General features: G+C 37.8%; 1 protein-coding gene across 1 annotated transcript in view; it reads left to right on the top strand.

Moving 5' to 3' along the window:
* Positions 1 to 1,018: 1,018 nt before the first annotated feature.
* The window catches only part of PELI1 (pellino E3 ubiquitin protein ligase 1), a 62,874-nt gene continuing 48,629 nt past the window's right edge, over positions 1,019 to 15,263 (top strand). Inside the window, exon 1 of the mRNA XM_015812307.1 lies at positions 1,019 to 1,152. The gene's annotated coding sequence lies outside the window, so the exon portion shown is untranslated. The remainder of the gene's footprint in view (positions 1,153 to 15,263) is intronic.

Consider the following 15,263-nt stretch of genomic DNA (forward strand, 5'->3'; position numbering starts at 1 on the left):
GAGACTGAGTTCTAGTCCCACCTTAGGTATGAAAGCCAACTGGGTGACCTTGGGCCAGTAACTCTCTCTCAGCCCAACCCACCTCACAGGGTTCTTATTGTGGGGAAAGTAGTAGAAGGAAGGTGTATTAGATGTTTGCCACCTTGACTTACTTATAAAGCAATAAAGGTGAGACAAAAATGTAATAAATATAAAGTTTCAACTTGCATCCATTTTTTGGAAGGTTCTTCCACAATAAATGGAATCATATGCCTTAACTGTGCTGCTTTGATAATATATTCTCGAAATGGACGTGTCCCATACCGCAGCATTCCTTTTACAGCATTGTTATACAAAAAAACACCCCAAACCGTCTTCGAATAAACATCCCTGGGGGAAAAAAAAGTTAAAAGTCATGGGAGGAACGATGCTGCGCATGCAATATTTCGCTTCATACATCCAAATGTTTTGTGAGCCTTACAGTTAATATTGTGTAGTTGAATCGCGTTGTGAAGCAGTCTTCGTAACCCTTTTCCCCTTTGCTTTACTGCATCTGAGCCAAGCTAGCTCGTTTTAATTAATCGCTACATTCATGTTTAAAGGCGCCCGCCACGCCGGCGTAGAACCGTTCACGCTTGGCGGGTCCATCCAGCCTGAAGAACTACATTTCCCATACTCCTTCAGAGGGCGGTGCGTTTTTATGAGATCACCCTCTCCCCGCCCCCTTTTATGTATATGTGTGGTGGAGCTACCGCTGACCCAGAGGGCTAGTTCTAGACTCGAGGTTGGTTGATCGGGGAATTGTCTTCCTTCCGCCTCGTTCCCAGCCACAAAGGCGGCGAGCTACTTTGTTCCCTGGCCCCATCCCCTTCCAAGGGTTTGCAGGCGCGCGGCGGCTGCCGCTTTGGCGCGAGCCGCTGGCAGGATTACCAAAAGCTCCGCTGCAGAATTGCTCTCCCGCCCTGCCTGCCTGCCTCGCATTCGGGTGAGGGTTGTTTTTCCTGGAGGTGATTGATTTACAGCCTTTCCCCCGCCGCCGCCGCCGCCGTTCTGAAAGGGGCAACGGCGGTGTCTTGTCTACCTGGTGTAGCAGAGGAGGAAGAGGAGAACGCGGTACCGAGGAACGCCACCAGTTCATACCGGGTCACTATCCCGGCTCTCGGTCCGTACAAGGTAAGAATGTATCGGTTTGATCGGGGAGGGGGGGGAGGAAAAGCGGGAGGGGGAACGGGAGGAAATTTTAGAGCAGGAAGAATTGCTTCCCCCTCCTCCTCGCCGCCGTTTTCTCCTTCCTTGTCCACTCCCCCCCTCCCCGTTTGTTTTTAGCCTCCTGTTGTGTTTCTATGTAGGTTTTGCGTTTGCACGTTCTTTGTCCTCTTTCTCAAAATGGAAATTGCTCAGGCGTCTGAGCTGAATATTTCCACATCCTGTCTTCATCTTTCTATAGCGAAAAGCTGATGGTGATCAGGGAAGGCTTTTTGTCAGGGAGCTTTCGGATGGGAAATCTGTCTCTTTTTTTTTTTCCTTTCTTTTTTGCCTTAGCAGCGTGTGAAAGGTCATGGAAAGATACGTGCTTCTTGAAACTCTGAATGCGTTTCCTAATTTGCCGAGGTGAGCGAGCAGGCCGAAACGTTAACTGATGCTAAAAGGGGGTAAAACAAAGGAATCTCGACTCCTTTGTGCTGATGATGTATAACAACAGCTTGATTTCTTCTGTAGTCTGGATTACCTTTTCACCATCCTTTTTAATCATTAAAAGAAATACATTTTTTCAAACAATGTGATCTTTATCCTTTGTTTTAGAATTTTTATTTTCACTGCCCTTCATATTCTGTAAAAATATTCCTAATCTGATGTGTTGGTAACAACTCTCTATTTTTCTAATTTAGCTCATTTTCTCAAAAGCCTTTAGCTTCAAATGGCTAAATTACTGCAGGGAATATTAGTAATTATTAGTTTTTTCTGCTCTTTTTTCATGGAAGATGAGGTTGAGGTTTTTTGTTTGTTTGTTTTACTTTCAGTATTACATCATTTCAGCCTCCAAAGAGACCACACTTTTACTTAAGAAAGAATGCCTTTGAGGATGGTAACTGCTAAATTGTGTCTTAATTTTGTATTGTTTAGGTTTTAAAATCTGCAGTCGTTCATTGTAAAGCATAGAGTATTTCCACGAGGAGATGTATGTAATCATGTACTTTCCAGTGAAGTGTATTGTTTACAGACAGCCTGTTTTGTCTTGGCTGCTAGTTAGCTGGTTACTTTTTACAATTTTTGTGACAGTGTAGTAATTTTCTTGGTTTCCTACCAACAAAACTCCCAAATTCTCTGCGTTATGCAGTAATAGGTTTAGCTTAATGTTTACCTTGAATTTGTACAGGAAGGAAGAAGGAGCCAGAAATCTATTTCTCTGACTTTAGTTTGCATCTCATAAACATAAAGCAGCAGCACAGAATACATTGTATTTAAGTCTTGCTTTGTATTTGGTATATGTTACATTTGGGCTGACTTGCTCTCTCCAAAGATCTTGTTGTAATTTATGGATACTTGAGATGTCATAATCTCATTTCATATTAATATATTTCTCTGCTCACTTGAAAGCCAATGCTAAAAATATTTCTCTGACATTTGTTTTATTTTAAAAGCAGTGGTTAAAGTAATGCAGCCTGGGTTTTAAGTAGCTCCTAATATTTTAAATTAATATGAAGAAAATATTGACATTTTAAGGCTGCTTGTTGCTTCAGTTATTTAATAACTTTGGTTAAGTTATTTCATAGTAGAAGTAACTTACATGTTTTCTTTGGGTGTTAAATTAGCAGCTTTTTAAATCAGTCTGTTAGTAAATTTGATTCTGCAATTAATTTGGCATTTCAAGGTTTCTGAATACTTATTGTCTTAAGTGAAAACCATAAGAAAATGTATTTAAACAAGTTAGAAATTTGTTTTCCGCTATGACTGCATTGCTTTCTCAATCCAGACTGAAAATGGAATATATCTTTAGTCACAGTGTATTTACACACAGTTTTTGTTAAAGGCAAGGATAGAAAATACACCGATACTGCTTAGCAGCAGGGCCTATCCTTTTCATATAAAAAATTCTTATAATACTCATTATCACTGGAAGGCCTAGCATTGATAACATAATTCTACATCTTTTCCCTTTCATGTTTGGCTCAAGTGTAGAAGAGTTCTGATTGTGTTCATTGGTCCTAAATAGCTAGTAGCATGACTGGAGCCTGCATTTTGAATTAAAGCATGTTTGAATTAGAACATTTGTTGTGAATCACTAGCATTTTAAGCTTAGTGAGGTTGAAACTGGTTGCAGTATTGGCAGGCTATTTAAGAGTGTAGAATAGATCATATGATGCAGAATTCTCTTGTAATCCATGTAGTGGATGCTAGTTATATAAATGAGGAAATGTGTTCCATTTGATTGATCAAAGCTGGGTATAACATAGGGATTGTATTTCCAGGAATTTATTTCAGCAACAGAAATCTTTACTCCAGCAAAAAGAAAAATGAGCATCAGTCTTAGTTTCGTTTTAACTCCTATGTTAGCTGTACAGAGTTACATTTCATGAGTGGGATAGCCATATAAATTGTATAAATAAATGTCATCCAGAAAGTTGATAAAATTGACCACAAAGTTTTAAAGTGTGTAAACATAGGACTTCTTGATTGTATGCCAAATCTTGCAGCAAGAAGGTATCAGAAGATCCCACACACTAGATTAACAATATGCATGAAAAGATATTAATGTTATTCAAGTTGCTATGCTAAAACAAATATCACTTCCTGTTGTTTTCCCCCAATCTGCATATAAAACAAAGTGTGCAAGAATTATAATACTGATTCTGTTGTAGCTTTGTAATGCATATAAAACTATGTTTTTGCAGTAAATCTGCAAAAGGACTCTTCTATGTGGTTTGATGAATATCTTGTCAAGAATATAGATCAGATTTGTCTAAAGATGCTTCCTAAACAAAAGTATACATATTTATCACAATATTATAATGCAAATAAATAGAGCCCTATGTTAACCCAGAACATCTGCTTATGCTGATCATATGTTTTTAATTCACTACTTAAAAATTCTACTGTATAATAGCAATAGCACTTAGACTTATATACTACTTCATAGTGCTTTACAGCCCCCTCTAAGCAGTTTACAGAGCCAGCCATATTGCCCCCAACAATCTGGATCCTTATTTTACCACCCTTTGGAAGGATGGAAGGCAGTCAACCTTGAGCCCCATCAGAACTGAACTCCCAGCAGTGCGCATACTTAGCCTGCAATACTGCATTATAACCACTGAGCCACCATGGCTTCTTCTATATTATGTTAATAGTTACATTTTATTAAAGACTGAGGCTACAGTCCTGTATCCAGTTAAGATGCCAAAATTTCAGTGAAGTTAGTTTGACTTCATAAATTGTCCATTTAATGGAGGACTACAAAACCCACAAAGAATGCTGTAACAATGTCTAAATGGCCTTCAATATTGATTTTTTTAATGCAGTTTTTGGATGATTCAATATCTCATACACACACAAAATAAAGAAAAGAAAAAGGAGCAACATTCAGAGGCTTTGGTAAAGGAAACATTTGGTGAATTTACCATTGCTTTATTTAAAACTTGTTCTGTTCTTTGATAAACATAGCTATTTATCATAGTTATTCATATTGCTTGAGTTAAAAGGTGAATTATATTATACAACCAGTGATGCCCCAGTCAGACAGTAGTACCTGGCCTGCTTTCAAATCAAGTGTTAAGCAAGATCAGGCCTGGTTAGTGTTGAATGGGAGATCACCAGAAAGTTCAAGTGCTTTGGACTAGAGTGGGAAGTTGAAAACGCATCCAGAAAAGGCCATTCCTTATTTTTGCTATGAAATCTACATGTTGTTCATCTTGACTGGAAGGAATCCTCAATTTTCTTTAATCAGTCATATAGGCTCACTATATATAACATCAGCTTATGTCTCACCAGTAATATTTAGACTCCTGATATATTTAATTGGTAGTCTTTATTCTATAATTTTAGCTTGCCTAGCTAATTAATATATACTTTGAATTTTCTGATTTCTGCCCCTTACCCTTCACTACTGCATAAAGTAGTGAAGCCAATCACCTTATCCTGGAAATGCATATATCCCCACACTAGATCATCTGTGTTTCTCCACTCTAAAAATAGCACTAGTTGCCTGGTACTTGAAGCTGTAATGTTTACATACATTCCTTTATTTTGCTCAGTGATCAGCATAGTAATTACTCTGTTTTGAGGAACATCAGGAATTCATTCACCTTGTTGATTTCTAACATGCCTATGCCACAGTTTCTAAATACACAAATACCTTCCAGAACAGAAATGACAACAAAGTATTGATGTGTCAAGTAACATTAAATACTGACAAGTAATATCTATAAGAGAAGCTCACACACTTTCTTTTGATTCACTGTCTTATCTTATATTTTATTAGATAAGTTGCCTTCTACACTCAGTCTCAATACCCATGTCACAATATATATTCTGAACTGGTGCACTGAATTTGTGAGTTACTTACAGAGTAAACTTCACCTGTCTTTTCCGAGTAAATTGATAAATGCAGGCTAAGACCTTCCATGTTCCATTACCTTCCATATCTTTCCTGGCCAAGACAAAAGAACCCTAGAAATCAAAATTTCAAGACATGGGGAGAAACAAATTGGGAAGACTGCATTAGACAGAGTTCAGATAATCCAAGCATTTTTAAAGTAATAGCTATTGTTTGATCAGTTCTATGAATTTTATTCTTGCTTTTGGAAGGTGGAAATGGAAAAAAACACTGAAAGAGTGTTCATTAAGGAAATAGTAAAGTTGTGTACTACTTTCCTAAATAGGGAAATGAAACATTTGCTACTATTTTCAATGAATGCATGCATTAATACTCAAACACATCAGAGTGATGTGTTAGATCTTAGATCTGGATCTCAAGGTATAATTCAGTAGGATAAATATATGCTGATAAAATAATTGAAATATAAAAAAGATCTTGCCGTTTTTATGGATATACTACTCATTTTGTGAATATTCTTAATGTTGGTTTTAATGATAATTTTAGGATTATAGCATAAATATCAATATAAAATGTGTTCAGACCAAGACCCTTAATCCTATACAAATATATTTTGAACAGATGAATTTTAATTTCTTTAAAATGAAATTAGCATCCATATAATTTAAGTGATTATAATTTTTTATATTTTCTATAGTTTTCTGTGTTTTTATGTTTTGGAAAGTATTCAAGTATTTTTGGAATTGGAAGAGTTGGAAAACATGCAAGTTTTCCATACAGTCTAAGATGCATGAGGCATCTCAGTTAGTTTATCTAATCAGTGAGTTTTGATTGTATGATAAGATACAAATATTCAATTGATTTGCATATGTTGGGATACATCTCCTTTCTTCTTTGAAGTTTTTCTTACTGCTGACAGGTGAAGCAGGCTAGCAAGTTGGCGTGTCTGCCTTCTACACCTTCCACATTCAGACAGAATTAAAATCTGATTGCTTAGTTGGGATTATGCAAATATTCTGAAGTGATTTACTATTTCTTGTTTGATCTTCAGGATTGGGAGATTATTTACATGTGTGAATGAGCTGTTATTGGTCCAACACCAGGTATAACATTTTCAAATGATCAAACTATTGTCTTGAATGCAGTATTTACAGTACAGCTGACTTAAATGTTCAGTTGTGAAACTAATGGTATGACCTTGGATTGAAAAGCTGCAATTATTTCAAACTTAATATCAATATGAACTGAAATAAGAGTATTCAAACTTGTTAAGTTCTAGGAGAAAGTATGTTGAAACAGCACATAGCTGTACTAACATTTGGCATGTGGTTAAAAAAGCATCACATATGTGGGCTTATTAAAAAAGAATCAATTTTCTTTCAAAACAAGCCATAGCTTTTGTACTTTAGTACTGTATCACTTGGAGCATGTTGTTAATTCTAAAAATGTATCTTTGATTTCCCATCATGTGCTGTTAACATCGGTTCCTCCCTGTTTTTAAACTGATTTATGAGAATGTATGTTTCCTCTAATAGATGTTGGCATATAGAATGAAATGTTAGTAATTAAAGTGCCTGCTTCAGAAATCTGTTGTATTTCATGGATCAAGGTAACTGTTGTTAAACCTTGCCTACTAACCTCAGAAGCATGTATAGTAGAAGGCATTAAATGTGAACTGTCCTTGGCTTTCAATTCCACCTTGCTCTGCAATCCCAAATTGTAGCTTTTTATTTTCCCATTGTGAGAATGCATTCAACAAAGTTTCATCCCTTTAATCCAAATGAACACCTCTGGTCACATGAAAACAAAAGAGATTAATTGTGTAAGTCTATATCAGAAATGAGAATAATTACCTGGCAAGGAAGGTTTATGGTACCATTCAGCTGTGTTACTTGTGTGCATTTGAATGCTTACAGACTGATATTTATAAATCAATGAACTACACAGGTAACAATTCAGTGTAGGAATCAGTTTGATAAATCCGTATAGAAGAAGTACTTCCTGTTCAATATATTGTTCTTCTTGAAACCTATCAGTTGGCCTGTATTCTGACCAGGGGTAATGGGAATTCTAATGCTATGCATCTCAATGACATTAGGCTACAGAAATTTACTGCCGCATGGACAAGAGAGGGAATGGTGATGTTAGAGATCATTTATGCCAGAGGTCCCCATCCTTTTGGGCACCAGGGACCAGTTCTGTGGAGAGAGGGTTTTTTGTGGACCCGAGGATGCATGGTTTTGTGTGCTGCCTGCATCCCACATATGGGGCTTTGCTTGTTTGTGCGGCCTGGTTGCTGGCGTGCCGCAGCACGGACCAGGGGTTGGGGACCCCTGATTTATGCGATTTAGGATAACAGTGAACTTGTAAGTTTTAATAGCTGTGACTATTCAAAATCACATTGATCAGACCTTTAGCAGTTTATGTACAGCCTTTCATAAAGCTAAAGATAACTCTAAAGTTGTAATGCATTTGGAGTTATCTTGTATTTGTGATCTTTTTTAGAAAAATACTTCATATGGAAATAATAAGTAGGTCTGTTTTGTTCTTCAAATCATAGTTGCTATATTATTGGTTCTTGGCAGACAGTATCTGCAAGCATTTTGTACTCAGTAGTGCTGGGGCCAGTTTTGTATTATACATACTGAAAACATCCAAATCAGAACTTGTTCAGTTTCACATTCTGCATTTAGTGTTATTGAATGGCTTACATTTTTAATATGGGGTTCTGGATTCCTCTGCCTCTTTATGCAATATAGGAAGAAACCAAGCCTACCTCTTAGACAAAATGTAAGACAACTTTAATGGTATAGAAAAATGGGGAGAAAAACCTATCTTTCTCAGGGCATGTAAATTCTATTCTTGGATTGAAAGGCATTGTTCTAAGGATAAAAGGTCTCCTTTAAAATGGTAGAATGGATGGGTAGATGGCTCTTGTAAAACATCTGATTCAATCACCCACTTAATGCAGGAATCCACTAAACCAACCGTGACATGTCCTTATTTGAAAACTTCCAATGAGGGGGTGTCCACCCCTGGTTTAGGCAGGTTGTTCCCTTATTTTAACAGTCACCATACTATAAAGCAGTGGTGGCGAACCTATGGCACGGGTGCCAGAGGCGGCACTCAGAGCCCTCTCTGTGGGCACGCGCGCCGTCGCCCCAGTCCTAGGCCTTCAGCTGGGTTTTATAAAACCTTTTCGCTTTAGGCCTCCGCTGCCGTGTGCAAAAAAAAAAGGTTCAATCAATCAGTCAATTTCAACTTCTCGCGGGGAAAAAAAGATCTTGCAAAGTTGGAATTGATTGATTGAACTTTTTAGTCCCACCCAGTCTGCTGTTACCACCGCAACCACGCCCACCCAATGGGCCACACCCACCCGGCACCCGACGATGCATAAGTGGGTTTTGGGTTCCAGTTTGGGCACTCGGTCTCTAAAAGGTTCGCCATCACTGCTATAAAGCGTGGTATCCAAAATTGAGCATAATAATTAAATATAATAGATTTATTGCTCCCGTGTTCTGGACCCAATAGTTTTGTTAATAAAGCCCAAGACTGTATTAGCTTTGTTTAGTTCTTGCATCACACTGCTTGTTCATGGTGGTGATATGCTAGAATTCTTAAATCCTTCTCACATATACTGCTTGCCAAGTCAGGTCCTTTCAATCTGTGGTTTTGATTTTTTTCTATTCAGATATAGGACCACATATTTGTCACAGTTGAGCACTCTACAGTATTGTATTTTATCCAATGAGTAACCTTGTCAAGATCATTTTAAGTTGTGCTTTTGTTCCTTAAAATATTACTATATGTAAGTCTGATGACCTTGCCTTCTATTCCATTCTCTAGGTCATTTATAAAGATGTTAAATAACACTGAGATGAATATGGATCCTTGGGGGACCTCATATATTACTGTCCTCCAAGACAATGCTAAACCATTTATGAATGACATTTAGGTGTTACATTACTGTATTGTCTAACTTGTTATCATGAAAAACCTTACCATTTTAATGGGATCAAGAAACACTACATCTATATTAATTCTTTTGACTATCAAACTAGTCACTCTACTCCCCCCAAAAAAAGAGAAAGTTTGTTCTTGACAAAATGTCTTGAAGTAAAATAATAAATTTGGAAGGCAATAATGTGAAATGTAATCAAACTCCAGAATAAAAAATATATAATTTGTTTCCAGAACTCTCTGCAGTGCATACGAAAATGAATAGTCAATAACATGGCAGAGAAATGTCACAGGCTGGCTCAATGTATATAAAATGATACTATGAAAAATAAACAATTTATAAATATTGATTTTGCCTTTAGACAAACTAAAGGAAAAACATTTCTTTAGTTTTAATAGCGACAAGATATTTTCGCGGGGAAATTATTGGAAAATGTCACTAGAGTCAAAATAGATGTTAAGTTGAAAGTTGTTCAAAACACCGTAATTTATTTTTCAGAAGCTGTGTTCCAGATCAATAGTTCAAAAATTCCTTTTAAATGTTTCAATATCTAAAATATGATGAGTAAAGATATATGTAGTAAACTTAGAATTTGTTTAAATGAACCATAATTAAAAATATATGGATCTTTTTCTAACTGGTGGTTACATTCAGAAGACTCTTGATGAGGCTATAAAAACCTGAGTTAAAGATATAAAAGGCAAGAGTTTTATTCTGGAGACATAATGTTAATTATAAGGGAATCTATATAAAGAAGTTGAAGACAGAATATTCAATAAAACACCAAATGTATGATTTTCTAAGTATATCAGAATAAGGAAGCTCATTGAATAGGCAAGACAACTGCTTATCTAAGAGAATGGGGGGGGGGAGAGATAATTGAAAGCATGACTATAAATTAGTTCTGTATTGGTGAATTTCAGTCTAGGTACATTCTAGTTTACACCTCGGACTTTGTTTTGTTCAGCCTCCACTATTCACCTACCTAAGCAAGTCACAAAAACTTATGCCTTATGTGCAATTAACGGGAATCTGCAATCTGCCTTCTATCTCCTTTTTACTCTCCTCCCATTCAGAATTTCTGAGAGAAAGGCAGTGCTCCACTGGCCCTTCCTCACTGCATACTGTGAAGATGATGATGACCTTATCTATTCAGTTGTGTCCAACTCTTGGAGATTCAATGGGCCAGGTCTCTCCACATCTTCCAGTTTTGCACTACAAGTAGTCCTTGACTTAAGAACCACAATTGAGCCCACAATTTCTGTTGCTAACATTTGTTAAGTGAGTTTTGCCCCATTTTACAACCTTTCTTGCCACAGTTGTTAAGTGAATCACTGCAGTTGTTAAGTTAGTAATGTGGTTGTTAAGTGAATCTGGCTTCCCCATTGACTTTGCTTGTCAGAAGGTCACAAAAAGGGATCACATGACCCCGGGATACTACAATCATCATAAATAAGAGTCAGTTGCCAAGTGTCTGAATGTTGATCATTGACCGTGGGGATACTGCAACAGTTTTAAGTGTGAAAAATGGTTGTAAGACACTTTTTTCAGTGCTGTTGTAACTTTGAACAGTCACTAAATGAACTGTTGTAAGTTGAGGACTACCTGTACTTCTTTGAGTTTTTTTAAGGCTCTGGTGTCAAGTTTTGATGGTGTCCAGTCACCGTGTTTTTTGATGGATTGTATTCCTTCCCATTCTCTCCTACCAACCAAAGTAGGATGTCTGAGAGCAGAAAGTTTCTCTAGGGATGATCAGGATTGGCCTTTTTTATCATTGCTGGCTATGGTGGCAAAAAATATCTCCCTATCCAGTCGCTAGCCACCTATAAGCAAGATTATTGTAAAGAAAGACTAGTTCTTTTGAGCAGCTCTGCTTGTAAGTGACTATTTTCTTGATGCAGAAAAGCAGGAATGCTCTGAAGGTTCTGAAGGAAATGGGGGAAACCTTTCAATTCAAAGCTCCTGTGGAAATGTCTGTGATTACTGATTACTTATATTACTGTGATTTACAGTATTATAATTGAGCAAGTGGTAGCAGATAGTAATGTTCACTGGTTTTGGAAGCTAAGAGGAATCAGCTAGGTTAGTACTTGGATGGGGGAATTGGCTGGGAACCTAGCGCTGTTGCTATAGTATGAACTATTTTTTTAAAAAAAATGCAGAAAAAGGCAATGGCAAATCATTTTAGTAACTTTGCCAAGAAAACTGTGTAGGTACAGAGTTGGGCTCGATGTTTTATTCTTTTTAAACATCAGCCTTAATTTACTAATGATTTGTATTTATAATTAGCAATGTTTTAACGATCTTGATTTGAAATAGGCAAGCTTGCAGAGGAAGTTATTGAAATCCGAGTGAAATGATTGGGCCAAGTCTAAATATTGTGGGAAGATATTCAGCATTTGGTAGAAGTTCAGAAGTAGGGTATTTGTAAATATAATGAACTGTTGTCCCAAATATCTCCTAATCATGCTTTTTCCAGATTTTCTGTGTAGGGACAATTATTATTCCATTAGCAGATAAGAGTTTGAAACTTAACAAACCTCTGCTGTGTCAGTGCCATCTCTGGTGCCATTTGGAGATAATAAGAATGCCCCAATAGTTGAATCACAGGAACCAAATCATAATTGCCGTCCATAAGCTGAAGCATATATAAACATCCTAGAACAGTGGTGGCGAACCTATGGCACGCACGCCAGAGGCGGCACTCAGAGCCCTCTCTGTGGGCACACGCGCTGTCGCCCCAGCCCTGCCTCCCCCCACGTCCCCCTCCTCACCAGCAGCCCCCCATAGGAGAATCGCCCCCGGGCGCGGTCCATACGGAGCAGTGCAGCCAAGGACATGACAGCCGGGCAGCAGGGACAAGACTCCGCCCTCGCGCCCCAACGCGTGCAGATGATGCTGGAAGGCATGGGCGGAGGCCATGGCCACCATGGTGCTGCAGGGCTGCCTGGGCAATCTGCAGCAGGCCATGGAGGCGGTAGGTGGCCCTGCGGGCGGACAGGGTGGAGTGGGGGGTGGAGTAGGGGGGTGGCTGGGGGGCGGGGCAGTTTTGGGGCACTTGGTCTCTAAAAAGTTCGCCATCACTGTCCTAGAAAGTATATCACTGAATAACTTCTGGAAGGTTTTGGCATGGTTTTCTGTTTTGTTAATAGACTATTACCTTGACTTTAAGCCCGGCTTTTGTCTGTGTTTGTTTTAAGCCTTTAGAATTTGCTTTTCTTTTTTTTTTTCTTAAAAATTTATTGAAGGTAAAAAAAAAACCTTGCTGCTAAATACTTTCAAATCTAACTTGGCTGAAAATGAGTGTTTCCTTCTCTTTTATTTTTCATTTTCAATGGCAGAGTAGTTATCCTAAAGTCAAAGCAGTATGTCAACATTTAACAGACAGTGTTATTTATTGAAGATGAAACTTTGCAAACTTTGGAAATATTTTTTTAGTCTGACATTTCTTTTGGGGGAGGCAAATGCCGAAGGAATGCATTTATAAAACTGGATGAAATATGTTTATGGGTATGTTTGTAATGTTTACATCTCATTTACTTGTAAATTAATTGGAATGGCTCTGTTCTAGCTAATTAGTATTTGGATGGGGAACCACCAGAGCAGTCAATGTTTTAAACTATACTGGGAAACTGGAAAAAAAACTTATTGGGAGTAAACAATGACAACCTTCTTCCTTATTATTGCCAAGAAAACAACATAGACATGTCCGTGTAGTATCAGGAGGTGAGCTGGACTCAAGGGACACTTTACCTACCACTATGCAAGTAACTCATCTTGAAAATTCTAGAGCCTAATCTCATACTGTTTAGGCTACAACTATGAAAATGCTAATTTTAGAAGTATTTGAAGTACTTTTCAGAATATTCCCAGTTTTTATATAACTGATTAGGAACCTTCTCAATTATATTCTCTTGGTATATGAATCAGCCTTTAAGATGGTAAAAGATGTGGCAATAGTTGTTGGGTGGGAATATTTATATTATTTTAGCTATCTGTTTTCAAGGAAAAGAGGCTTTCAGATATAACTTTTTTTGATTCCCATATTCAGCGACTGATCATTTTCTCAGCAATTTTGTACACTTAAATACCATGTATAATAGATTTGGATGTAGCAAGTTTATTTCTTGATCATGGGAGATCAAAGTAATAGAAAAAGGATTAACTCCATCTTTTTTAGGCTGCAATCTCTTCCCTTGTTTATTCAACCTATATGCTAAATATACATTAAAGGAAACAGTTGGAAGTAGTTTAACATGATTTTAAAATTGGGGAAGACTCATAAATAACCTGCACTATGCTGAAGCAGAATAGGAAGAGTATTAACACATTTGAATTTTGTTTTGGGAGGAGATTCCTGAGAATACCATGAAAATCCAAGAAAACAAATAAATGGATCATGAAACAAATCAATCCAGAGTTCTCAGTGGATGCATGACAGGTTCAAATGATCCTACTTTAATCATATTATGTGATCCTTAATTAACCAGCTAACCATTCCACTTAAGAGTTGGATGATCGCATCCAATAGTCCAACTATCAATGTGTCTACAGGATCCCAAGGGGCAACAGGAAACTTTCCTTACTATGATGATTATGTATCTCAAAGCTCACTTCTCATACTCTGTTTCCCAAGTAACCAAGGGAGAGTAGAAAATGGCCTATGGCATCTTTAGTGGAAAGCAAATTATATCTTCTACTTATGGAACTATGGAATACCTGGCGATACCTATCCAGAGACTAACTTTCAAAATTGATAGTTCTGGAAAGATCAGAGGTGCTCATAGAGCTCATAGAGCAAAGGAGAGCTCAAGAGTGCAGCTATTTTCTCTGGACTCCCATTGGTATGTTCAAATTATCTTCTCCCAGAAGTGTTGGTTGACAATTAGCTCCTAAGATATGATATCAAGAAACATGTCAACACAACAGAAATTGTGATAGATGTAGCTGGGAACCTCCTTCTGTTTGCTTCCAAACCTGTCACTTTGGAACTGGTGTCCTGACAGGTTTATTCCTCAGAATTGGAAAGTGGACCATCATCAAAATCTAACCTCATATTCTTTTTGGGAAGAAAGAGACAATCAGATTGCTTTTGGTACAAAGCAAGGGTACAAAGACATTTCTAAAATTCTGTTTTCATTTTGTCATTTTTGGGGTACTGAGTGTAGATTAATGAGCAAAAATGAATTTCAACAACTGTAGAATCAGGCTGCAGCATAACAAAACTGACAAAAGTGAAGGGGGTCTGAATAATTTCTGAATGCACTGTAAGTCAGTATTGGAAGCTATCCTGTTGGACAATGTAGCTTCAGGGATTTGTCAGAAACCTACTTAAATACCCAGTCAGAATAACCCAATAAAGGTTACCAGGAATGATTAGTGTCCGTTCATAGAGGTCCCTTTACAATCTAAGAATGTTCATCAAGAGGATGGTGGTGGTTGTGGGCTGTTTAAGAATATAGTTGGTCTGCGCTCTATGTTTACATCTATCTAGAGTTCATAGTTGCCCACAAGGATCATGATGGCTCAGTAGGTTAGAATGCTGGGTTGACAATTGGTAGACTCGTTTTTGAGACCCATTGCTGCCACAGGTTGGGGTGAGTTCCCGCCCTCCAGCTCCTCCCAATCCAGCAATTTGAAAGTGGGTGACCATGAGTAGATAAAGGCAACTTCACATAGACGTGAAAGGAACCCCAAACTGGGTGTCCCCTGAGCAGCGGTAATGTCCACGGAAGCATGGAAGTATTAGTATAGTTGCCCATTATCAGAAAA

Source organism: Protobothrops mucrosquamatus, unplaced genomic scaffold (assembly GCF_001527695.2).
Source record: "Protobothrops mucrosquamatus isolate PMUCROS unplaced genomic scaffold, P.Mucros_1.0 scaffold_60, whole genome shotgun sequence".
Lineage (NCBI taxonomy): Eukaryota > Metazoa > Chordata > Lepidosauria > Squamata > Viperidae > Protobothrops > Protobothrops mucrosquamatus.